The sequence below is a fragment of the Podarcis liolepis genome (genome assembly GCF_965112155.1).
Source record: "Podarcis liolepis genome assembly, chromosome: 11".
NCBI classification, from domain to species: domain Eukaryota; kingdom Metazoa; phylum Chordata; class Lepidosauria; order Squamata; family Lacertidae; genus Podarcis; species Podarcis liolepis.
Genome location: NC_139565.1, coordinates 9,273,934 through 9,299,804, shown reverse-complemented (window position 1 = coordinate 9,299,804; position 25,871 = coordinate 9,273,934). Strand labels below are relative to the sequence as shown.

Genomic DNA, 25,871 nt, shown 5'->3' with positions numbered 1-25,871 from the left:
ATTGCATGAACTCCTTGACTGACCAGACCACATGGATCCAGCAGCTTTTTGCTTCACTGAAAGCCTAATTGAAACTATTGTTATGGCCGATTTTCCAAGAGACTAAATGTATCGCTGAAAGCTGCATCTACCCTAAACAGGCACTGCGCAAATGGAAGCAGAGGAGGGGAGCATAGCTGTCAACCTTCCCTTTTTTTGCGGGAAATCCCCTTATTCCAGTGCCGTTTCCCGCTGCTTCCCGCTGCTATCCCGGATTGTTAGATATCCTGTGGACTGTCCCCAGGACAGGTGAGGCTGCTGATCCCTTATTTTCAAATCTGAAAGTTGACAGCTATGGAGGGGAGGGGTGGATGGCTTGACCACTTTCCTCCCAAGTCACAGCCCTGGTAAAAATTACCCCAGGAGCAAGCTGCTATTTGGCTTGGAAGGGGAATTAGTAGTAGTAGTAGTACTCCACCCATCTGACTGGGTTGCCCCAGCCACTCTGGGCAGCTTCCAACATATATAGAAACATAACAAAACATTATGTTTTGTCCTCTGGGGTGTTAGCCACCCCCACTAGCCTGGAGAAGAGTGACTAGTGGGGTGCCACAGGGTTCTGTCTTGGGTCGGGTCTTATTCAATATCTTTATCAACGACTTGGATGATGGACTCAGGGGCATCCTGATCAAATTTGCAGATGACACCAAACTGGGAGGGGTGGCTAACACCCCAGAGGACAGGATCACACTTCAAAACGACCTTGACAGATTAGAGAACTGGGCAAAAACAAACAAGATGAATTTTAACAGGGAGAAAAGTAAAGTATTGCACTTGGGCAAAAAAAATGAGAGGCACAAATACAAGATGGGTGACACCTGGCTTGAGAGCACTACATGTGAAAAGGATCTAGGAGTCTTGGTTGACCACAAACTTGACATGAGCCAACAGTGTGACGCGGCAGCTAAAAAAGCCAATGCAATTCTGGGCTGCATCAATAGGAGTATAGCATCTAGATCAAGGGAAGTAATAGTGCCACTGTATTCTGCTCTGGTCAGACCTCACCTGGAGTACTGTGTCCAGTTCTGGGCACCACAATTCAAGAAGGACACTGACAAACTGGAACGTGTCCAAAGGAGGGCAACCAAAATGGTCAAAGGCCTGGAAACGATGCCTTATGAGGAACGGCTAAGGGAGCTGGGCATGTTTAGCCTGGAGAAGAGGAGGTTAAGGGGTGATATGTTCAAATATATAAAAGGATGTCACATAGAGGAGGGAGAAAGGTTGTTTTCTGCTGCTCCAGAGAAGCGGACACGGAGCAATGGATCCAAACTACAAGAAAGAAGATTCCACCTAAACATTAGGAAGAACTTCCTGACAATAAGAGCTGTTCGACAGTGGAATTTGCTGCCAAGGAGTGTGGTGGAGTCTCCTACTTTGGAGGTCTTTAAGCAGAGGCTTGACAACCATATGTCAGGAGTGCTCTGATGGTGTTTCCTGCTTGGCAGGGGGTTGGACTCGATGGCCTTTGTGGTCTCTTCCAATTCTATGATTATATGGTTCTATGATTCATTAAACATTATAAAGGTTCCCTATACAGGACTGCCTTCAGATGTCTTCTAAAGGTTATGTAGCTACTCATCTCCTTGAAATCTGTTGGGACGGTGTTCCACAGGGTGGGTGCCACTACCAAGAAGGCCCTCTGCCTGGTTCCCTGTAGCTTCACTTCTCACAGCAAGGGAACCACCAGAAGGCCCTTGGTGCTGGATCGCATTGTCTGGGCTGAACAACGGGGGTGGAGATGCTCCTTGAGGCATACAGGGTGGAAATCATTGAAATGTCTGGGACAATCTGGACGTATGGCAGCCCATGTCAGCAGTGTCGTTTCTGTCAGTTTTCCACAGAATAGCCTAAAGACTTTGGGCAAAACTAAAAAAAAAGCTCACCAATGGACATGTACTGGAAGCCAATGTTGGTCTTTCAGTACCTGTGTTATATAATCCTGGTGGCTGCTCCCAGTCATCAGTCTAGCTCTGCATTCTGGATTAGTTGTTATTATGAAATAAGCACATGGCAGGATTGGGGCCCTGTATTTATAGGGCTGCCATACGTCCAGATTTTCCTGGACATTACCAGGATTCAAAGGCAGAATTAACATCCGGGGCAATTTTCAAAAGGTGGTGCTTAGTCCTGGATCTTAGGCAAGTCAAACAAAAAACTGCAGGGTTTTTTGTTTTTGGTGTTTATGTAAGAAAAAGCTTCATGAATTTGGGAGAGTCCTGGTTTTTACTTTTTGAAATATGGCAACCCTAGATTTTTTTTCTTCACAATCCCTGCAGCCAGGCAACTTCTGTGGGATGTGTTGCATCAGTACAGTCAATTACAACATGCTTTGCTTCCTAGAGTGGACAGAGACAACTTCAGGAGGGAAAGATATTTGTGAAATACAGTGGTGCCTCGCAAGACGAAAAGAATCCGTTCTGTGATTCTCTTCGTCTAGCGGTTTTTTTCGTCTTGCGAAGCAAGCCCATTGAATGATTAGCGGATTAACGCTATTAGCGGCTTTTAGCGGCTTATCTGCTGATCGGATCAGCTGATAAGCGGCTTAGCGGCTTAGAAAAAGGGGGGGAGGGGGAAAAACCAGCAGGAACTCGCAAGACATTGTGGTCTTGCGAAGCAAGCCCATAGGAGATTCATTTTGCGAAGCACCTCCAAAACGGAAAACTCTTTCGTCTAGCGAGTTTTCCGTCTTGCAAGGCTTTCGTCTTGCGGGGCACCACTGTACACTTCCGGAGATTCCCTTTTTTAATTTTTAATTTCACAAAGCCATGAACTAAGCAAAAGTGTTCTGGGACATGTTTGCCCACAAACTTTTATTTTAACTTATCACAACACTGGCATTTGTCAAAGGTTCGGTCAGCTCAGCAGTTTGACATAGAAGCGGGGGTTGATGCACCAGTGTTTAGTATGCTAAAACTCAAGGTGACCTCTATCATACATGTTGATTGAGCGCCCACGTTGTGGACAGCAGAGAAGCACTTTTTTTGCTACAAAATATGTCAGCTCCATAAGGCCGACTGTGGCAGGTGCTGTCAGACCTCACAGCCTAGCAGGAATTGCAAGATTTTAGCAAGGCATTCAGAAAGTGTACAGGGTGTTTGTTTTTTAAAAATAGTATTCTCGGTCCGACATATAACAAACTGAACATCAATAAAGCTATAGTGAACTTGCCGATGTGGTGATCTTTGCAATGTCAGGCTATAAGTAACTATGACAAAAAGCGGATAAAGTGATAGATAGAGCCATCCTTAGAGGCATAGCACTATTTTAAGCTAGGGCCCGCAATCTGCTCAAGGTTGTAGTCAATGGGGAAAATACTGTCAACCTTGCCATGAAGGAGGGTGAGAAGATTCTGCTTCAGGTGGCAACCACAAAGCGGGGAGGGGGAACACCAGATAACGGAAGACAGGGATTGGAAATGAGCACTTAACTTGCACTACATTCCACTATAATTCCATATGCAGCTTTTATGACACGTGAAATCGCAAATGTAACAGCAGGGGGAATTCATGGGCGGAAAGGAATGACCTGCCATGTGAATGCAGCCATTATAAGGAAAACTAAAACAGCATTGCCTAGGCAGCACTGGTTTAGCACTAGAACAGCTTCCTCAAGTTAGAAAGGAATTTATGTGTATATTTATTTAAATCCTGTTCAATAAAATGAAGAAACAGGACTTTCCTGGCATGCATTATGGACCTTCCAGTGTATGTGCAGTGCCAGATTTACGCAGAAGAGGAAGAGGAAGAGGAAGAGGAAGAGGAAGAGGAAGAGGAAGAGGAAGAGGAAGAAGAGTTTGGAGTTGATATCCCACTTTATCACTACCCTAAGGAGTCTCAAAGCGGCTAACAATCTCCTTTCCCTTCCTCCCCCACAACAAACACTCTGTGAGGTGAGTGGGGCTGAGAGACTTCAGAGAAGTGTGACTGGCCCAAGGTCACCCAGCAGCTGCATGTGGAGGAGTGGAGACGCGAACCCGGTTCCCCAGATTAAGAGTCCACTGTTCTTAACACTACACCACACTGCTATAGCTTAGGGCCCCACTCTCTTGGGGCCCCCCAAAAAATTCACTATTAATATACTTCTTCTTAATTGTATTTCAGTTCAACAATTATTTTGATAAATTACATATTTTGTTTTGTGCAAATGGCTTTAGATACCCATTAGGTCCATAAATCACCATATCACATATATTCAACACAAAAACAGCGACAATTCGTTGTTGAAGAAGGACAGCTGGACGTATAAAGGGCCCCATTACCTTCAGTAGCTTAGGGCCTCATCAAACCTAAACCCGGCCCTGTGTATATGCATCATAATCTTCATCTGAATACTGTCTGTGTTAGATTTAACTTCATTTCCATCTATTGGCTTTCTCAATTTCTTCCAAGGAATATTAAAATACAGGGCTATTCCACAGTTCACATTTACCAAGCCTAAAAAGGTAAAGGGACTCCTGACCGTTAGGTCCAGCTGCGGATGACTTTGGGGTTGCAGCGCTTATCTCGTTTTATTGGCGCGTTTGTCTGCAGACAGCTTTCCGGGTCATGTGGCCAGCATGACAAAGCCACTTCTGGTGAACCAGAGCAGTGCACAGAAACGCCGTTTACCTTCCCACCGGAACGGTATCTATTTATCTACTTGCACTTTTTTGGTGTGCTTTCAAACTGCTAGGTTGGCAGGAGCAGGGACCGAGCAACGGGAGCTCAACCCGTCACGGGGATTCGAACCGCCGACCTTCTGATCAGCAAGCCCTAGGCTCTGTGGTTTAACCCACAGTGCCACCCGCATCTAAACCACAGAATCCCTTAATTAATATGTGGGGAACCCCTGATCCAAGCAATAGTCTAAACAGCACACAAACACCAACATTTTGAAACATGTACACATTTTTTTCTCCCCACCCAAGGCATTTCTTCTCATTTTGAATTTAATACCAGCAAGGCTGCAATCCTGTTTACCCTTGCCTGATAGTAGGCACCACTGAAGACAGTGGGACTTACGTACGTGTAAACATGCATTAGATTGTGCTGTAAGAGGTTATAGTGACTTGAATAATAAACAGCTAAGGGCTGACATGACAGGTCTTCATTTTTCAGTGGTTTTACAGAACATGGCTGAAGCAGAATGTATAGTTACAAGTGGATTACTTATAAGCAATGCATAGCATATCCAGCAAAATGTCCCTTTTTATTCTAGTCACTGTCGACAGAGACATGGAAAAGCGTAGCAGCATTTTATTCTTAGGAGTGTAGTCAACTTGGTGTCTAAAGCAGTTTTTCTGCAAGTGAGGCTCAAATTGATTTTTGAATTTCCTGTGTCTACTGTTCAAATATAGCTATGGGATCCACATTCTAGTTAATTGACATTGGCCAGAGTGCACATTTGATTTTTTTTTTAATGGTTCTCTTCCATTTTGTATTCAGCACAGATCTTCGCTCATACACGAGAAAGGTTCAGAGCAAATTGCACCATCCTATAGACAAGCATCATGTATTTTTAAAAAGTTGTGCTGGTTAATTAAATAGCTTGTGCAGCTATGTGAAATCCCACTAAACCATGAGGCATTCAATTAGTTACAGCATAACAAATAAAAAAGATTTTCAGTAATTTCATTTGAAAGCTATCTAACAGTAAGTGCCTCCTTTGCCTGGATATATGAATTTTTATTATTATTAATCAACCAACTTTTTTAGGGACAGGTACCAGAGCACACTATTTCCTGATATTTTTTAAAGTGTACAAACTAATCTGAATCCTACCAAGAACAAAGCACTAGACAGAAACACTAATTGAATGTATTTATTCTTTCAGTGCTCTGAGTTAATATCAGGGCGATAGTGGTAACTCCTCTAACAATGTTGTTGTTAAAAAGCAAAAAATAAAACCCTGCTGTGATAATGTAATTGAAGCACTTTCAACAAGTTGAACTGCAATATAAATACTTCACTGAAAAAGCATTTCTGTGTGTGTGTACATGTGTGTCACAATCAGGCTGTTCTTCTGATATTTCCTTATTAGATGCCATTTGTGTTTCTTGCTAACTTTTGCATGATGTAAAAGCCACTTCTGAAATTCTAGAGGAAGTTTAGTGCTCATTTCCATGTTAATCGCTTCTGGGAGGAGTGTAGTTTGTTCAGGGTGTTGAAAATTGAGCTCTGCACTTCAGATGGGTGTCGATTTGTGACAATTAGTCTAACACTTATTGACACTTATTGACAACACGGCTACCTATCTACAACTTATTGACCTGTCTCACTATGATGTGGTGACGGCCACAAGCTTTTACTTGGGGACAAACAATCGGGAAGAGAGCTTGTGATCTTCTTGTGGGCTTCTCTGAGGCATCAATCAATCAGAACTTTATTAGCAAAGCCAACAGGCCACAGCTATACAAGAATTAAAAATAAAATAAAATAAACATAAAGAGGGGATAAAAACAAACAAAAGGAGGTCCGTCAGATGAACACATCTGTCACTCAGATGGTGGCCCTCAATTTCACAGCTCTCTCGATGTACCTTGCGACCTTCTCTGTTGTCTGACTGTCCGTATCAGATAAGAGAAAGAACAGTATAATGTCTTGTGGACGGCCGGGGTTGGAGAGAATGTGTGGAGTAATAATCTCATTCCTTAGGTCTTTATAAAGGGGGCAGGATAGGAGGACGTGGGACACTGTTTCCGTGTTGCCATCTCTGCATGGGCAGAGTCGTTTTTCAAATGGAGTCTTTTGGTAACGACCTTCGAGTACGGCAGAGGGAAGAACATCCCATCTAGCCAATGTAAAGGCGCGTCTGTATTTTGGGATGGTTAATTTAGACAAATATGAAGCTGGGAAGTCAAAGTGGGCAGGGGGAAAGTAAGTATACCATGGACACATTTTCTTTAGAATAGTCAGGTTGTTTTGCCGTTCAATGTCTTTCAGGCGCTGGCCTATTAGGCTCTTTGCTTTACTAAGGCCCATTGATAGTAGGGATTGCGAATGCAGACCGCATGTAAGGAGTTTTTGATGCACAGTTTTGAACCACATGCTTTTATGGGGGTCTTGCATTACTAGAGGCAGTAGACCGGGTGGATTTAGATTAAGGCGCAGCCAATAGTTGAGAGTTCTTTGCCAGGTCTGAGTTTCTACAGATGGGAGGCAGGTCTCGAGTCGTAAAGCTGCGTTTGGGACACAGGAGGGGACACCGAATATTTGCCTTAGGAATTTAGACTGAACAGTTTCAAGACTTGAGCAGTGGTTCCCCGTCCATATTTGTGCCCCATACAGTAACTCTGAGGCATCTGGTTGATCACTATTGAAACCAGGATGCTAGATCAAGAAATTGTATTGCATGATCTGACTCCATGTTCAGATTTACAGAAGCCGTCCCAGTCTCTGATTTGATCCTGGAATGTCCCACTTTTCCTTAGGATGTCCCTATTTTCATTGGAGAAATGTTGGAGAGTATGGAGTTAGGTGCCCCCCTGAGCCAAGGAGATAAGTAACTATAGACAACCTTTGGAAGAAGAAGAGGAGGAGGAGGAGGAGGAGGAGGAGGAGGAGGAGTTTGGACTTGATATCCCGCCTTACACTCCCCTTAAGGAGTCTCAAAGCGGAACAAACACTCTTTGAGGTGAGTGAGGCTGAGAGACTTCAGAGAAGTGTGACTAGCCCAAGGTAACCCAGCAGCTGCATGTGGAGGAGCAGAGACGCGAACTCGGTTCACCAGATTACAAGACCACCGCTCTTAACCACTATAGCTGCAGGCAGACTTGTATGGGGAGATTTTAATTTTTAATGTTTTATTATGCTTTCATATATGTTGGAAGCCACCCAGCGTGGCTGGGGTAACCTAGTTAAATGGGTGGGGTATAAATAATAAATTTGTTGTTGTTATTGAATAGGACATCCGTATTTTCATCAGAGGGTATGGACAATTGCTGCCAAAGGTGTGATGCCTACATAGCAAAGAAGGGCCCCCTAAAATAGGAAGGGCTCCAGTGCAGTAATACTTGGTGGGCACTTGGAACATGTTGAAGTGAATCTGCTGGGGTGCCTGCCAGAAATGAGAGCATGTCATCCCACTCCATGTTCAGAAGCCAGCGGTCTTGCATGAATCATATTTCAGCATTGCTGCTGTCCTTTAGGGAGCATGAAGTAAGTCATGTGGTACCCAAAGTTCTGTCCACAAACACCTTACCACTGTTCCTTGCCCCACCTCCCAGCCAGTGGTGGAGGAAGGGGTGCGGGTGGTGCAGTCCGACCCGGGAGTCATCACTGAAGGGGGTGACAAAATGACAAAAATATGAGTTAATAATTTTTTTAAAAAAAAAAAATGGACTCATGAAACTTTTTAGTTCAGTCAACAAACACAATGAAACGCGGCTGGCTCTGGGTGCCACACCGCGGGGGCCGGCACTTACAGCGTGCCTGAGCCACGTGACTCTCCTGGGAGTCACATGACGGCTTGGGCACCAGCAGGCTTCAGGCTGCCTCAAATGACAGCATAGGACTTGAGTCTGCCTTCCGCCTCTCCCTCAGCTGCCCTACAGCTGAGGGGGTATCAGCGGAGAGGCTCCACGCAGTGAGTGTCAGGAGTTCAGCCTACACTCGAGTAGGACCCTGGCAGACAAACATGCCCGACTGGCATGTTCCCTCCCTCCTGGTTGATCATTCAGGAGCTTTCTTCTGCCCGAACATCACAGCGACCGATGCCAACCGACGCACTTAGGGATCCAGAGAGTTTGCACAGTTGCGTAACAGACCTCAGCAACTCAGCATTTTGGCTAATCTACTTTATTTACATATAAACACACACGGAGCACTGCAACATGGCTCCCTCTCTCTCTAGCATCAGACAGCAAAGAATAAAAGAACAAAGGACAATATTCCCACTTCACAGAACACAGTAATACAAACATCCTGTTTCTGTCACTTCCCACTCTGTGGAGTCAAAACATATACCGTCATGTGATAGACAACAATCCCATGACTACAATCATGGAGCAGGAATTCCAACAGCGTGCCCCGCCCCCATGGGTGGCTTGCCCCACCCCCGGCTGCAGGACGCGCGCACTGCACCTGGCACCCAAGCAGCTAGCGACGCCACTGCTCCCAGCATTTGTCATCTGAGGCAAATGCCCAGCTCCTGATGGTAGTTCATCTGCCCTGCAGATCCACTCTCCCTATTGGCCAGCTGCTCAAGAACAGTTGAGCATGAGTTCAAAATATCTTCTTCTGGCATGGAGAGAAATGTCTGCCCGACTTCTCAGTTCTCAAAAAGAACTGAATGCAACACACACAACTCAAGGCATCACTTGTTCTTACATTCCCCCCCCCCCTTTGATCTGATTGCAGCAGTGGCACAGCTCCTGCAAAAGGAAGCCAAGAGGATGAAAGTTTTCCTTTGACAAAGTCTTTGCTTTCCTTGCAACAACTGGATACCATGTGAGGTTATATTTCCAGTCGTTTTCCTAGAGGTAAGAACATGTTACACATAAAGTGCTCTGACAATCGCAATTGGAAATTTGTTTATTTTCCTGCCGTCCACAATTGGCATGGCTAGTCATTCATTTACGTGCTCAAGGAGGGGTGAGGGGATGGGGAACTATTATACAATGCTGAGAATGGATTCTTTGCTAACAATCACATGAATAAATTCGACCTATTTTTATGCAGATAATAATGGTCTGCCTGATGAGGAGGGTCACAGGGGAAATTCCACTAGCTAGGCCACAGGCATGGAGCAATTTGGTCTTCCACTGATTTGACACCCGATGAAAACAACTCCATTGTGCCAAATCTTCCGATGCCAGGCTAATAATGGGTGTCAAGGAAGGCAAGCGCTGCCAGCAGATTCTAATGAGGAATTTCAATCAAACACATATTTAGCATCCTAACAGCGAATACAAGCACAAAATAACAAAGAAAAATATATGGAACATAATCATTCATACCAGATAATAAAGCCCTGCCTGCTGTATATGCATTTAAAAAACTACTAGATAAGCGATCTCACACACAAAGAAAATCCTACAGCGTTTACTGGAGGGGGGAAAAAAATAGGCTAAATAATTCATCAAAGCCTGAGACTGTTTGATTTTTTTATGTTCCCTTTTCTGCATGTTTGGAAACTCCGATAAACATTTTCTTTTGACTGTTGTGCAAAAGACATTGGAAGAGGCTGCGTTTCTTGTCTCCTGACAGCTTATCTGTCTCTGTTCATACCCTTAAAAAACAAGTGAGCAAGAGAAGGTTCACCTAAAAGAAAGAGAAAATCCATGAAGGAAAGATTTCACTAACCCCTGAGCTCAGGAGAAGATTGTCACTTGTTGGCTCAGTTCATCAAAATATTTCCCTTTCCCTAGTGATCCGTCTAGTTCCCTATACTTATGTCCTTTGGAAGTCTGTAATCTACACCACATACCATGCTATTGAACCTCAGGAAGCCTTAGTTAGTTAATTATGGGAATTGTTGCTGGGACTCAGAGATCTGTCTCCAGCTATCTAGGCAAAGCAAAGCACTGGCAAGGAGAGAGAGCCCACAATAGCTTCTACACAACACTTTTCTTAGCTTTAAGATAATCGTCCTGGGAGAATTTCTCTCTTTATTCAATTGCTATCTCAATGAATGTTTCTCTTAACAGCGCAGCACTGCAGTAATAGGATGGTGGTAGTGATTACACCTCTAGTCATCACTTTGTACCTGTAATGGTCTCGTGGTGACTTACAGCAAAGTGCAGCAAAAATGCAAACAAAAATTTACATTTTAAAACACTTTTTAAAAAAATGCTAGACGCAACACCATACTAGCTCCCCAATAAAATTTGTTCTGGAATCCCACAACACTGGTAAGATAATCATAAAATGACTGGGGACGTGGGTGGTGCTGGGGTCTAAACCCACTGAGCTTCTTGGGCTTGCAGATTGTAAGGTCGGCAATTTGAATCCACATGACGGGATGAGCTCCCATTGCTCTATCCCAGTTTCTGCCAACCTAGCAGTTTGAAGACATACCAGTGCAAGTAGATAAATAGGTACCACTGCGGAAGGAAAGTAAACGGCGTTTCCGTGTGTTCTGGTTTCCAGTGTTCCGTTGCACCAAAAGTGGTTTAGTCCTGTTGGCCACATGACCCGGAAAGCTGTCTGTGGACAAACGTCAGCTCCCTTGGCCTGAAGGCAAGATGAGCGCCGCACCCCATAGTCACCTTTGACTGGACTTAACCATCCAGGCGTCCTTTCCCTTTTTACCTTATCATAAAATGACCAAACAGTAAATAACACCTAGCAGCAAAAAGAATTAGCTACACTTAGTGACGGGGAAGAATTTTGATTCAGTTTTCATGTAAAGGCAAACCTTCCAAATTCAAACTTTCTGAAACAATAAGCAAACTGAAATGCCGACATCCAATCAAAAGCCTAGGAAAAAAGGCAAGTCTTTGTCTTTGTTGTTGTTTAGTTGTTTAGTTGTGTCCGACTCTTCGTAACCCCATGGACCAGAGCACGCCAGGCACTCCTGTCTTCCACTGCCTCCCGCAGTTTGGTCAAACTCATGTTAGTAGCTTCGAGAACACTGTCCAACCATCTCGTCCTCTGTTGTCCACTTCTCCTTGTGCCCTCCACAGTTTGGTCAAACTCATGCTGGTAGCTTTGAGAACACTGTCCAACCATCTCGTCCTCTTTTGTCCATGGAGTTTTCTTGGCAGGGATACTGGAGTGGCTTGCCGGTTCCTGCTCCAGGTGGATCACGTTTGGTCAAAACTCTTCACTATGACCTGTCCATCTTGGGTGGCCCTGCATGGCATAGCTCATAGCTTCTCTGAGTTATTCAAGCCCCTTCGCCATGGCAAGGCAGTGATCCATGAAGGGGAGTCTTTGTCTACTGCTGGACAAAAGATCATGTTTTGTGCACCAGGAAGACCTCCATAGACCTGCATAGTTGGAGAGTGGGATGCCCTCTCTCCTGTGGCCACGCCCTGCTGGAGGGGGCACCATTATGGGAATTGACACCATTCTGAACCAGCAGCAAGAAGCATTATGCGATTTATCATAATATTGTTAATCTAGCAATTTCCACACCATGGCTAAAAATATTGCATAAATGTATTTATTCATTCATTTGGGATCTTTCTCTTCCTTGCACAAGTCATCCCAGTTAAATGTATTGGCAAAGGGGTTAGATTGATTTATAAAACCCCTGGTTATGAATGGAATACACTCGAACAGGGTAGAAAGGGTGAAATGGCTGCTGAGTGATACAGATGACTTTGTAACTTATAAAGTAGCACTGTATGCGTTGGCAGCTAAGACGATCAAGAGAAAAGAACTAGATAAAATAGCGGTCAATTGCAAAGGAGATTCGGACATTTAAGCTGGCAACATTCTACCTGAGAACCCCCTGCTATTCTATCGTATGCAACAAATAATTTCTAGGAGACGCGACCGTGGTTTATTGTATTTGCAGTGCCTGATGTTTTTATGGTTTTTATGGTTATTGTTGTTTTTCTTTTTGTTCCCCTTGTGAATGATGCCATGGCCTTTGGCTAGTGCAATAAAGTTTATTATGATGGTGGCAAAGGGGTTGTTCAAAGTGAAAAGTAAAAGCAGCTGGTCCAGTGGTTTGAATCCATAATGCTAGCTTCCTGGGAGTAGTGTCACTGTTACTTTCATGCCCAGCCTCTATACTCCCCCACCTCTCCAGCGGAGCAGTAATGAAGGACACAACACAGCTTGAATGGGATCAAATCAGGCCACAAGTTATTTTATATTTTATTTTATTTTATTTTATTTTATTTTTAATACAGCAAAAAAAGAAAAAAGAGAATACACAAATACCAAATTACACACAGGAATAACCATAGACACAGAATTTTCTTAACAAACAATAAAACATAAATAGGTCTTAACAACTAAAGACCCAACCTCCCATATATTCCATATTTCGATTTCATATTACTTATTGCCAATACACACTTTTATCATAATTAAACTTTTTCTTAATATATATTAATTCTTATATCTGCCTTGCAACTATTACTGAAGTTCCTCGAATGCTGCAACAGAGTTTAAACTACTATATTTATATTTCAAATATTCTTTGAAAACCTCCCGTTTTGAAACAAATTCTTGTCTTGATTTATTCCTTATTATTTCTGATAGACCGTCCAATTCGGCATATTCTGTCAGCTTTTGGATCCAATCTTGTATCAGGCCACAACTTTATTGACAACAGATGTAAGGAATTTGGCAAAGGCATTGGCAACCATTTACTTTGGGCCTGCCTTGAGGAGTGCTGTGGCCCAAGCCCTCACCTGGTCATACAGACAGAGGCAACTCCCTTTAACCGAATACCCTACATATGGGCAGGGCAGGCAGAAATTACAACCTCCCCCCACATACAAATCTGTTGTTGTTGTTGTTGTTGTTTAGTCATTTAGTCATGTCCATCTCTTCATAACCCCATGGACCAGAGTACACCAGGCACTCCTGTCTTCCACTGCCTCCTGCAGTTTGGTCAAACTCATGCTGGTAGATTCGAGAACACTGTCCAGCCATCTCATCCTCTGTCGTCCCCTTCTCCTTGTGCCCTCCATCTTTCCCAACATCAGGGTCTTTTCCAGGGAGTCTTCCCTTCTCATGAGGTGGCCAAAGTATTGGAGCCTCAGCTTCACGATCTGTCCTTCCAGTGAGCACTCAGGGCTGATTTCCTTCAGAATGGATAGGTTTGATCTTCTTGCAGTCCATGGGACTCTCAAGAGTCTCCTCCAGCACCATAATTCAAAAGCATCAATTCTTTGGGGATCAGTCTTCTTTATGGTCCAGCTCTCACTTCCATGCATCACTACTGGGAAAACCATAGCTTTAACTATACGGACTCTGTTGGCAAGGTGATGTCTCTGCTTTTTTAAGATGCTGTCTAGGTTTGTCATCGCTTTTCTCCCAAGAATCAGGCGTCTTTTAATTTCGTGACTGCTGTCACCATCTGCAGTGATCATGGAGCCCAAGAAAGTAAAATCTCTCACTGCCTCCATTTCTTCCCCTTCTAAGAAGAAAACTAAAATACAAAATACAAAAAATAAATAAAACTAAGGTTTACCCAATGGCTAAACCATAGATTGACTGCACTGGTGCACACACACTGCATCAACCTCCCTGCTGCCTCATGCCTCTCCATCCCAGTAAAGGGCAGGAACATGATGCTCTGCACATCCCTGCTGGGAAGCCAGCACTGCAGTTCCACTGGAGCTGCTTCTGGGTTTGATGCTACTTTCTGCAATAGCAGTAGCTTCATTCCGAACGCAGCAGCACATAGAATGAATTACAGCAGCCAAGCATTGAATTAAAATTCCTGAAGTATGCTTAAGTATGAACTGAGAACAAAAAATAATAATTCACTTCTAGCAATGCAGGACATGAAACGAGGGCATTTATTTCATCCTCCACAACCCAACCTCTGTCGTGCTGTTTCAAAGTTCTACCCAACTCAAATATTCATCGAAAACTGCAATTATTCTCATATCCATGAGGGCAAACGTACACTCCCTACTCCGTGGGGTCATATCCTTTCTGTTTCAGTTTGCTCAGAAAGGCCTGTTTCACAGCTTGCTTACAGAGTGAATGATACATTAGCAACGGTGTTTTTAAGGAGTCAATAATAGTGGCATGTAGCAGAGGTGACGGCGAAACAGGAGTCCAACGGCAATTAAATGCAAAAGATGTGCAAAACACTACGCAGTTAAAGACGCCAGAGAACATCGCTGCTGTTGTTTTTAAGCTAACTCTGCAGTTCTCTAACTGGTTCATCACCTGCACTTTCCCCCATCTATTGTTGAATGATAAATTACCATAACCTGGGGAAATCTTTGTGGCATTCTGAGTGTGAATTTGCACTCGTGAATGATTAATCAAGGCGACATGGGAGCACTGGTATCCAGCCTGTAGTTGCATAGTGCCTGGAGAATGGAGCAATCAGCAAGACACAGCCTTCTCTTTCTGCCTCTATAGTATCTGGGAACCACTCTGTGCAGAATAGCTTTAGCATGGCAGCTCGTATCTCCCTAATGCTCCTAGCTACATAGCTTACTACCAGGGTAGCGCCCCAACTCTGCTGCCGTCACACCTCCACATAATAGCATTAATGTGCACCCCAATCTCAAAGTGGTGAGAGATTTCCGGGGTGACACTCCCCAACATCTACCCTAGTCTTGATTTCCTTGGAATGAAGGTTTTCAGACACCATGGAGACTTTGTTATATATGGTTTAATTGGCGCACAGAGAGAGAGGTTCAGATTAAGATGGGACGGCTCACAGCTTTAACACTCGCCTATTGGGTTTCTAATGGAGGGGGTGCACACAAAATAACCTTGGTTTCAGCACAGAGATCAAGTCAAGTCTTTGTGCCTTCCCAACTCCAAATGAGGCAAGACTAGGCCAACTAGCCCAGGCACAGGCAAACATGGCCCTCCAGATGTTTTTTGGGACTACAATTCCCATCATCCCTGACCACTGGTCTTGTTAGCTAGGAATGATGGGAGTCGTAGTCCCAAAGCATTTGGAGGGCCGAGTTTGCCTATGCCTGAACTAGCCCATGAGCTATTGTGGCCTCCTGCCAGGTGAGGGGTGAAAGCCTACCTCCTTCTTCTGGAAATAGTACCAGCTAGTTCAGTGTTTCCCAACCTTTTTTGGGCAAAGGCACACTTGTTTCATGAAAAAAATCTCGAGGCACACCACCATTACAGCCCCGTGACGTCAGCGCGCAGCGTCACGCCGGGAGGGACGCACGAAAGTGTAAGTTTCAATTTTTTCCCCTCCCCCTTGCCTTCCTTCTGTGCCAACCGCCAAAAAGCCAAGAAAAAAGCCAAGACTTTAGGGCAGCAGGTCGACACGGAAGAAGCTCCTACCTAAGGACAGGTGCGACGGCCGTGTCCTCTTCTGCCACACTTGGCAGCCCTGCCTCACAGTCGTGACTCCCACCCTGATTTCTCCCCGCAGGTCGAGCGGCACAGGCAGCCCAATGTGTCCAGCCCAGACACAAGCCCTGCTTCCCCACTCTAGATCCTGAATGCGACCAAGTGCTCTGGACTCCCGAGCAGGGTGGGAAAGAGGACTCGCATCTGGTAGCCTCCGGGCTCCTCGCCTGCTCGAGGGATGGCATTGCAGGCAAGCTGCCGGCCATCGCCATCGCCGCCCCCTCATGCAAGTGGACCTGCCCGGAGTGGTGGGCCGGGGAAGGCTCGCTCTCTGTGGGGATGTGGCCCGCACGCGCGGCCCCGCTTCCTCCTGCCCAGGGCTGAGCTCCTTACCCGCGATCTCGGTCTCACGCACGTAGATCCCACTTATTCCGAAGCTCGCGCCACTAGCCGGGGCTCTCACACCGTGCCAGGGTGAGGCGGCGCGGCCCACTGACGTCATCGCGGCTCGCCGCCGCCCTCGACTTCCCTGTTCCCTCCCCTCCCTCGGGTCGCCGTGGTTACCGAGGACTGCAAGCTGCTCGGGCGAGCGTGGGGCATTAAGTGGGAGAAGGAAGGCCGCCTCTCCGGATATGAAGCTATCTTTCGAATTTTTTAATTTTTCCCGCGGCACACCAGGCAACATCTCGCGGCACACTAGTGTGCCGCGGAACAGTGGTTGGGAAACACTGAGCTAGTTGTTTCTATGGCAACACACCTGTACTTAGCCAACTCTTTAGTCATGTAGGATCATTAACTTAACAAAGAGACCAGTTTGGCCAACCCATCAGTTCTTTCCACTATAGAATCAGGGGCAGACTTTCAAATTTCAGCAGCGAGGCCAAAAGGTGATGCCCAGCTCTGCCTCTTGCCTTCTATTCTACTCCATTAACTACATCCTAGTTGCAACATTATTGGATCGGCACCCAGTGCAGCAGAAGTGACCATGCTGCCCTAAATCTGCCTCTGATAGAATCCCATCTTAGCAATAAAAAGCCATAGGCTTGGTTGGGTTCCACAGGCAATATCCAAGCTAACACCCTGCCCTCCTATAGCATTAGTCATCTGAGCCTTTAGGCACCAGGCAACAGTATTCCTGTTTACTTAGACTTTTGGGTCTTCATTTGATCATCTGGCTTGGTCATCTTTTAAAGAGGTAGGGTAAGATTTGCCATTTTAATTCTTATTGCTGGACCCTTATGTTTTCCTCTGCATTTTAAATGTTTGATAAATTATTCTGTATTTCCATATTTTGCAAGTCACTTTGAGATGTATGTAAAAATTGATGAAATTAATAAAATGCTAATAGGAGGGCAAGGGGCCCTAAATGCTGACAACAGCGTGGAACTGAATGGGCTGACACCATATTGACCTTATGTACCAAGGAAGTCTTTCTTCCATTGCTAGGATTTTAACTGTCTAGCTAATAGGCTGCTTTCCCTAAATTAGTTTTGGCACTTGTCAAAACAGGCTTTCTGGGATGTCAGACTTTTGTGCTGACAAAAACCATGTGAGACAGAAAGCCAGTTTTGTCAGACACAACAATAGGCTGCTCTTAGTTTGATCTCCTGTCTTCATCATTATTAACTTGAAAAGACAGTAACACGTTTTTGTAATTAAACGTGGCTCTGGCAGCCCCTGTACCTCAGTGGTAACAAGAGACTGTAAGGGAGCTACTAACTTTTTGATATTGAAACCAAGGAAAAAATTTAATAAAGGAAAAAAGGGAAGAAAGAGGGGAAAGAATGAGGTCATTTTCACACAAGAGACTTCAATAGGCTGGTTTTTAAATTGGTTCCTAACACAAAATGTAAAACCTGCACTGACTGTGCTGTATATTCCATTTTTCTTCCTGTTTCTTTCCTGAATTAATTCCTTGATAGAAAAAAGCACAAGAGAGGCTCACATGAGCTCCTTAATGCTACGTCTGAAAGTACCGTGAGATGTGGCTACAGAAACCAGCTAACAAGGGACAAACTCTCTTGCTTAAGTGTGTGGAAGAATTGATCGATCACATGAAATAATGATGGCAGATTAAAAATGTATGGTTTTAAAATCAGGCTGTAATTGGAGCTGCTCTTTGAGAATGCAATGAGACCTTTGTTGTTGTTGTTGTTGCTGCTGCTGCTGCTGCTGCAAGAATCAGGCCAACTCTACTCAAGGACCACAGCCTTCGCTTTGGAAGCCACACACGATGGAAAGCTGTGTTCAATGCAGTGTGGCAACCTGGTAATCGGGAACAGGCAGGGTCTTGTTTTGCTTATTCATCTGCCAAATCCAGGTGTGTAAAAACTTCCATTACTACTAAGAGCTTTTGCCTGCGGTTCTTGCTGACCATTCATATAGTGTAAGGGGACAAAGCACTTGCTCAGAAACACCCTGGGTAATGCAACTATATTGAAATCTGGTAAATCTGCTCTCGTTCTTTTATTTTTAAGATTCCTTTTTCTTCAATAAAGTTCCAAATTCCCCTCTCTCTCTCTCTCTCACACACACACACACACACAGTCAGGATTGTTGAGAGGATTAATTGAGGAGGGGAAGAACCATGTATGCTAGCTTGAGCTCCTTGGAGAAAAAGGTGAGATATAAATACCCAATTACAGGGGTACCTCAGTTTTTGAGCATCTCAGAAGCCGAATGTTTCGGTTGTTGAACGCCGAAAACCCGGAAGTCATTGCTTCTGTCTTCAAACGCGCCTTGGAAGTCCAACGGCTTCTGCTGTGTGTTTTTCGATTTTTCCAATTGAACTTGCAGCCAGTCCTTTGTGCCTCGGTTTTCAGACGTTTCAGAAGTTGAACGGTCTTCCAGAACGGATTACGTTTGAGAACCAAGGTACCACTGTATATACCCAATTCATCGCGGCACTCTGCAGGAGAGGGCAGTCTGCAGATCTCTTCTTATCAAGAGACCCATTCAATATAAGATAGGAATTGATTCTTTAATGCGTTGACATCTACCCTCTGGCATTCCCTCACATCAGGTATTACATGGACACTATTTCTATTGTCTTTGTGATGACAACTGAACACCTTCCTCTTTCAACAAGCATTTTACATTGAGATTTTCATTCCAATCACCCAGAGAGCTTCATGGCTGAATGGAACCATGAATGGTCCTAGTCCAATGCTGGGGTTGGAGTAGCAACAGGATTTGAGAATTTGTATTTTTCCCCCCAGATGCATTGGAATTGCAAACAGTGATTATGCTCCATGTGTTTCACGATTCTTTCTTGTAGCTCTTTTCTCTTTACATGGACTCTGACATGCCACTATGAGATTTGTAATTCACAATATTTGAAATTGAATCAATCTACTCTGTAAGATGCTACCCCTTTTGCTGTTGATTAAAACTTGTATTTTGAAAACTGATATTACATTACAGCTGGAGCTCCATGCTAAAATTGCAGTGGGACTCTGAGATGGATTTCCATAATTATTTATTAAAATTCTTGCAGACTCTCTTTCAGTGTTTTTATCAGTAGATAGCTGGTTTTAAATCAGAACGTCCCTGCCGGCTAGAAATATCGCCTCTCCTAATAATTTGGAAATGTTGGCAAGGATGACTAGTTAAAGTGCTGCACTCTGCTTTTCCAAGGTTCCATAAAAAATAATAATTCTTAAAATCACATTTCTTTTCGCTATAATTTCTTGAGTTGATTAATCCGTAACAGCACTAGAGGAGTCCAATTGCAAAAGTAGCGATTTAGCCAGGAACTGGTCCAGACCCAGGAGCAGGGGCAATAAAAGTCTTGATTGACACCAGAGGCTGGAAGTTCAGAGCATTTTAGAGTGAGTTTGTCAAAACATGTGGAATCTAGCAGATCATGAGCCAATCAAGGCCAGAGTTAGGCGGTCAAGCAGCTAAATAGAAATAATCAGCAGATAAGTCTGAGGCAAGCAGTATCACAACCGACAAGTTTACCCAGTGTAAAAGCAAGGGTGGGTTGAAGGCAGAAACAAAAGCAAGTGGTGTTTATTGGGATTCAGTCTGGGGCCAAACATGCCTATATAACCTGTAGTTTTTTTCTTAAATGTCAACTGGAGAGGCATATACATATCAGGGCAGAAATGAATCCAGGTGGGCAGAGCATCAACATTTTATTTAGGGCAAGGATCCTCTTTATTCATTACTTCTGTGAGATTGTAAATGTGTGGAATAATAATAATAATAATAATAATAATAATAATAATAATAATAATAATAATAATAATTTAAAAAAATATTATTTACATCTGGCCCATCTGCTTGGGTTTCTCCAGCCACTCTGGGCGGCTCCCAACAGAATATTAAAAGCACAATAAAACATCAAACATTAAAAACTTCCATAAACAGGGCTAGTAGGATAGTTGTTTATTTCCTTGACATCTGATGGGAGGGCGCTCCACAGGGTGGGTGCCACTACCGAGAAGGCCCTCTGCCTGTAACCTCACTTCTCGCAGGGAGGGAACCGCCAGAAGGTCCTCAGCGCTGGACCTCAGTGTCCAGGCTGCACGATGGGAGTGGAGATGCTCCTTCAGGTATACTGGGCCAAGGTCATTTAGGGCAGGGGTCAACAAGGTTTACCTTGCCTGGGCTGGTTCACTCCAGCGGAGATCCCTCCATGGGCTGGATCGCACAAGCGCAAGCAATTTCCGGCGTCTGCATCTGTGCAGACATGATTTTCAGCGCCATGAAAGCGATTCCCCGCGTCGTGCTATGCCGGTTTAGCACAGTGCATGGGGACTTGCCGGGCGGGCGGCTTGGTTTGGGGGCCAGTTAAATGACCCCTGTTGGCCGCTTATGGCCCATGGGCCTTAGGTTGCCAACCCCTGGTTTAAAGGTCAGCACCAACACTTTGAATTATGCTCGGAAATGTACTGGGAGCCAATGTAGGTCTTTCACTACCAGTGTTTATATGGTTTTGGCGGCCACTCTCAGTCACCCATCTAGCTGGAAGAAAAGAGTAGAGCCTACTGCTCCTGCCTTTTGAGGATTTTCTAAAAGGGTGAACCCTACAATCAGCACATAGGCCCTCCCCATGTTTTAGAACCTCATTTATGGAGGATTTCCCATATTATCTAGGCTTTCCCATTGCTTGGCTACATGGGGGGAATGCCAGCAAGACCCTCCAAATGTCCCTATTTTCCAGGATAGTCCCAGATTTACAGAAGCCATTCCAGAATATTCTGCTTTTCCTTAGGACATCCTTATTTTCATCTGATAAATGGTGGGGGGTATGGAGTTATTCAACCCTGCTAGCCAAAGAAATAACTATACCACCTTTAGAAGACACCTGAAGGCAGCCTTGTATTGTGTTTTTATTTATATTGGAAGCCACCCAGAGTGGCTGGGGCAATCCAGTCAGATAGGTGGGGTATAAATAATGAAATTAGTATTATTATGGAATAGGACTTCCCTATTTTCATTGGAGAATCATTGAAGCAGGATGCATGATGGCAAGACATGCAGGGCGGATTTAGGTTTAATGAGGCCCTCAGCCACTGAAGGTAATGGGGCCCTTTATATGTCCAGCTGTCCTTTGTCAACAACAAAGTGTCGCTGTTTTTTGTGTTGAATATATGCTATATGGTAATTTATGGACCTAATAGGTATCTAAAGCCATTTTTACATAACAAAATATGTATTTTATCAAAGTAAATGTTTAACTGAAATATAATTAAGAAGTATATTAATAGTGAAATGGGGGGGAGCAAGAGAGTGGGGCCCTAAGCTATAGCTTCTTTAGCTTACATGTAAATCCAGCACTGAGGACATGGGACAGTAGACATGGCATGGAGGATAATTATGAGGAAAGCCCAAAATTACTGAGGCTCCAGGCCTCTTCTGAAGCCATAACAGGGTTTTCTAGGAATTACCTTATGTTACAGCAAACTTTTAAGTCATAATTCAATTATACGTAAGGAATATATATGTATTTCTAAAGCAAGCAAACAAAACACACACTCCCTTTTCAGAAGACAAAATGGTGCTGTGAGCATTTGGCGATTCTACAGTGCCCATGTCTTACACAACAATAAAACAACAGTGGTGTAAAGAGGAGGATATTAGTCTTCTTTCACAGCATCTGGCAGAAGCCAAAATATGGGATTTCAAAGTAGTATTTTGCAGAGGGTATATTTATCCTTTAGTGGAAACCTCAGGAAGAGAAATAATGGAACTATTAGCAACTTGGGCCCTGTGGTTTTCTAGTTGTTCCCAGAGTAATTCAGCTTGAAACAGCTTTTTCCCCCAAGAGGTTTCCTATCCATTTATCACTTCCTTCCATTGCAATGTCTTATTCTACCTGGTGCAGTTATTCAGGAGTCTAAACTTAACTTCCAGGGCCAAGTTCATCACTCCTTTCTTGTTGTGAAGTGAAATAGAGACCCCTCTATAACCTCTGCTCTTGGGTATAAACATTATTCTAGAGTTACAAGCGCTTTCCAGGCACCTCTGATTTCATTCCCCATTTGTGGTATACAGAATAGCATCCAAGCAGTTTCAGCCTAAACAAACTTTTCATAGGGATGGGGAGAAATTTGATTCAGTTCACGTTCAAAGGCAAATCTATCAAATTCTCACTTTCCAAAATAAAAGAAAACTGAAATGAGCCATCTCTCAAAATTTGTGCTTCTCTCAGCAAACAAGGCTTTCAAAAATGTGGTCATTGTGCATAAAAACGAATATATCATGAATGCATTATATTAGGAGAAACTGCTTGCAAAAATGTGTGCCCTAGTCAAAACTGCACACAAAAAATATTCTTAGGAGAAAATCACTCAGAAGTCTGACAAATTTCCATTAAGATCTGTCTAATACTCCATGAAATTGTCTAATCCTCTTTTAAATCTATTCAAGTTGGTAGTCATCACTACCAAGTTGCAGGAGTGAGTTCCATCATTTGACTATGGCAAATATCATGGTACCCGTCTTCCATTCATGGAAGCAAGCAAACGCCTGTGAGTAGAAGGGGAAATTAAGCAACAGGAGCTGACAGACTCAAAACTGTGACAAACTGCTATATCCAAGTACCAACAGTTAACACACCATGCCAAATAACTAGCAGTAGTTTGTGGTTGGGTAGTTTGTGTTTTGTTGTTGTTGTAATTAATTGGAAGTGTTACTTGTGTTATGTACTGAAGTTCTCACCTTGGGCCAGCAGGGGGATACTGTAGATAGTTCAGGTCCACATATGCAAATAAGGGATCGAAAGTGACGTTCAGTGATTGGATAGTTACAGAAAGTTGTTACAATTATGTTGTTCTGGAGCTCTATATAAGCAGGCTGGCTGAACCCTTCAGTTCAGTTCTGTTCTGGCCTGTGAATAAACAAGGGCTGTTTGAAGAATCACTGTGTTGTCTGATATGTTCACCCACAACTTAACAACTTGCTTTTAATAAATATATTTTTTCGTATTCACTAGACTCCAGAGTATGGCTAATCCGGCCCTCCTCATCCACGGCACAGCAGTGTGGGTATGTCTTCCAAATCTGATCTCTCTCGAATTTCCCTCCAATTGCCAAGACCACCAACTTTCTGACCTCTAAAAACCTGCAGGTTCCTATGAGAACGATCAGATTGCCAGTATTCATTTTCTAAAATGAAACTGCTAGCAACCATTTAAAAGATAAGCTCAGAATTCTGAGGGTAATATGTGATAAAGACTCAAACCAATTAAAAAAGTTGCCTGGCTTAATTATTATTTTTAAGATCTAGGCCCATTTCACAAGTTTGGAAAGGCTAAGTAGAGTTTGGCCTCCAGCGCTCAGTTTTTGCTCTGATAAGGCACGGCTTAGTATTGCGGGCACCAATATTCAGACGCGGGAACACACACCCTGTTTGGACGTCTGACTAAACTTGCAACTAAGCTTGCACTCTGGCTGCTTGGACACTATTGAAACTGCCTAACGATATTATTGAAAGAGAATAGTTGGCTGGATGCAAGGTCCCATATGCTCATTGCTCAGAGAGACAGTACTGAATCTTTCTAATGGCTCGCATCATAAAAAAAATCATCACCACCACTGACACTAATTGGCGCCCTTGCTGGCATGATGAACAGGAAGACCAAGGTTTAAAGATGATCACCGACACTAATTTTTGTCCCTAAGGAGAGTTTTCCCAGGTCAGGGTTGAGACATATCGATTGAGCAGCGCAAAGAGTATGAACTGCTACTAGCTGTGTTCTGCCTCTCCTCTGTCTGTCTGTCTCTCCCCCCGCCCCATTTTGTTGATGATAGTTAAACAGCCTGTCTTTGCAGCCGGCTGACAAAAAAATTAAAGTGTGCCTTCTTCCACTTAGCTGTGTAGGGAGAAAAAACCTTTCAAGAGAGATGGAAAAGAAGTACAAGTTTTATCTGTACAAAGCAGAAAGGCATCAACTAGGCATCAACTAGTTTTTTTTAAAAAAATAATCAGCTAGATTTTCAACCTCAAGGATTTAAGTATTAACTACCGAATTTTTGGCTCTATAAGACTCACTTTTTTCCTCCTAAAAAGGAAGGGGAAATGTGTGTGCGTCTTATGGAGCGAATGCAGGCTGCGCAGCTATCCCAGAAGCCAGAACAGCAAGACGGATTGCTGCTTTCGCTGCACAGGGATCCCTCTTGTTGTCCTGGCTTCTGAGATTCAGAATATATTTTTTTCTTGTTTTCCTCCTCCAAAAACTAGGTGCGTCTTGTGGTCTGGTGCGTCTTATAGAGCAAAAAATACGGTATATTGTGAGAAGAGCAAAAGTCTATGTCTTCACATAGAGCCTCCATTAACATGCTGGTATTTATAATTATGGAAAGGCAACATCTAAATGTTCAAGCAAACAAATCAAAATAACAGATGCGTTCACTACTACCTCATGAAATCATTCGTAGGTTCATCTTCTTTTGGCTGCAAAAGATATCCTCTGTTCTCTTGCCTTTAGCAACAAGCTGCCATTGTTTAGTTCTGGAGAAAGTAGTCAATAGTTCTCCTCTTTCCTCAACCCACAGCAGTAGGCAAGGATGCAGAAAATCCTGAATGAAAGGAGTGAACAATGATAGGGTTGGCCAAATACCGTATTTTTTGCTCTATAAGACTCACTTTTTCCCTCCTAAAAAGGAAGGGGAAATGTGTGTGCGTTTTATGGAGCGAATGCAGGCTGCGCAGCTATCCCAGAAGCCAGAACAGCAAGTAGGATTGCTGTTTTCACTGTGCAGTGATCCCTCTTGCTGTTCTGGCTTCTGAGATTCAGAATATATTTTTTCTTGTTTTCCTCCTTCAAAAACTAGGTGTGTCTTGTGGTCTGGCGTCTTATAGAGTGAAAAATACGGTACATTTTGCTGCCTAAGGCAGAGCAGCAAATAGCGTTCCCCAAACTGGGATGCAGCGTTAAGTAAAGTCCAATCTGAATAGTACCCAAGGCTATCCAAGTTCTTTTGACCCCGAGGCAGAATATCCCATAAGCATCTCTCCGTGGGAGTAGTAATACAACAATACCAAACCATATAACAATTAGCTGCCCTTTCCTGGCTCCCAAAATGACTGCCTTAGGCAGTTGCATCACTGCCTAATGATAAGGCCAACTGTGCAAATGGCAATCAGAGCGAAGTGTGAGAATAATAAGGAACAGTGTAGAAATAACAAATGGGATGTACTAAAAAAATAAAATCAGTGCTTTGAATATAAAGCATCTCTGTCTCCACCAACTCATAGAATTGTAGAGTTCATTTGATCCTACAATGCAGGAATCCGGCACACAGCTTTCTCTTTGTGGGGAACCAGCCTTTTTAACCAGCCTTCTGGTTAAGAGCCAGACCCATTGCACCGCCTGAGATCTCTCATCCTCTCCAATGTCTCAACACTCCAGATATGAAATAATCACAATCTGACCAGGGTGTCCTGGACAAAGCCGGAGTATCAGCTCTAGTTGAGCTGTTGAGTTGTAGG

The 25,871-nt window shown here is 43.8% G+C and overlaps 1 long non-coding RNA gene across 5 annotated transcripts in view; it reads left to right on the top strand.

Annotated features, from left to right (window-relative positions):
* Window positions 1-25,871, top strand: part of LOC310688500 — a 235,140-nt gene that overhangs the window by 74,404 nt on the left and 134,865 nt on the right. For 4 of the 5 annotated variants that reach the window (XR_014516967.1, XR_014516968.1, XR_014516970.1 and 1 more), the window contains exon 1: window positions 4,642-4,664. The exons of the other annotated variant lie outside the window; for it this stretch is intronic. This is a non-coding gene — a long non-coding RNA (uncharacterized lncRNA). Of the gene's footprint in view, window positions 1-4,641; window positions 4,665-25,871 lie in introns of those variants that run through there. 5 annotated transcript variants of the gene reach the window in all.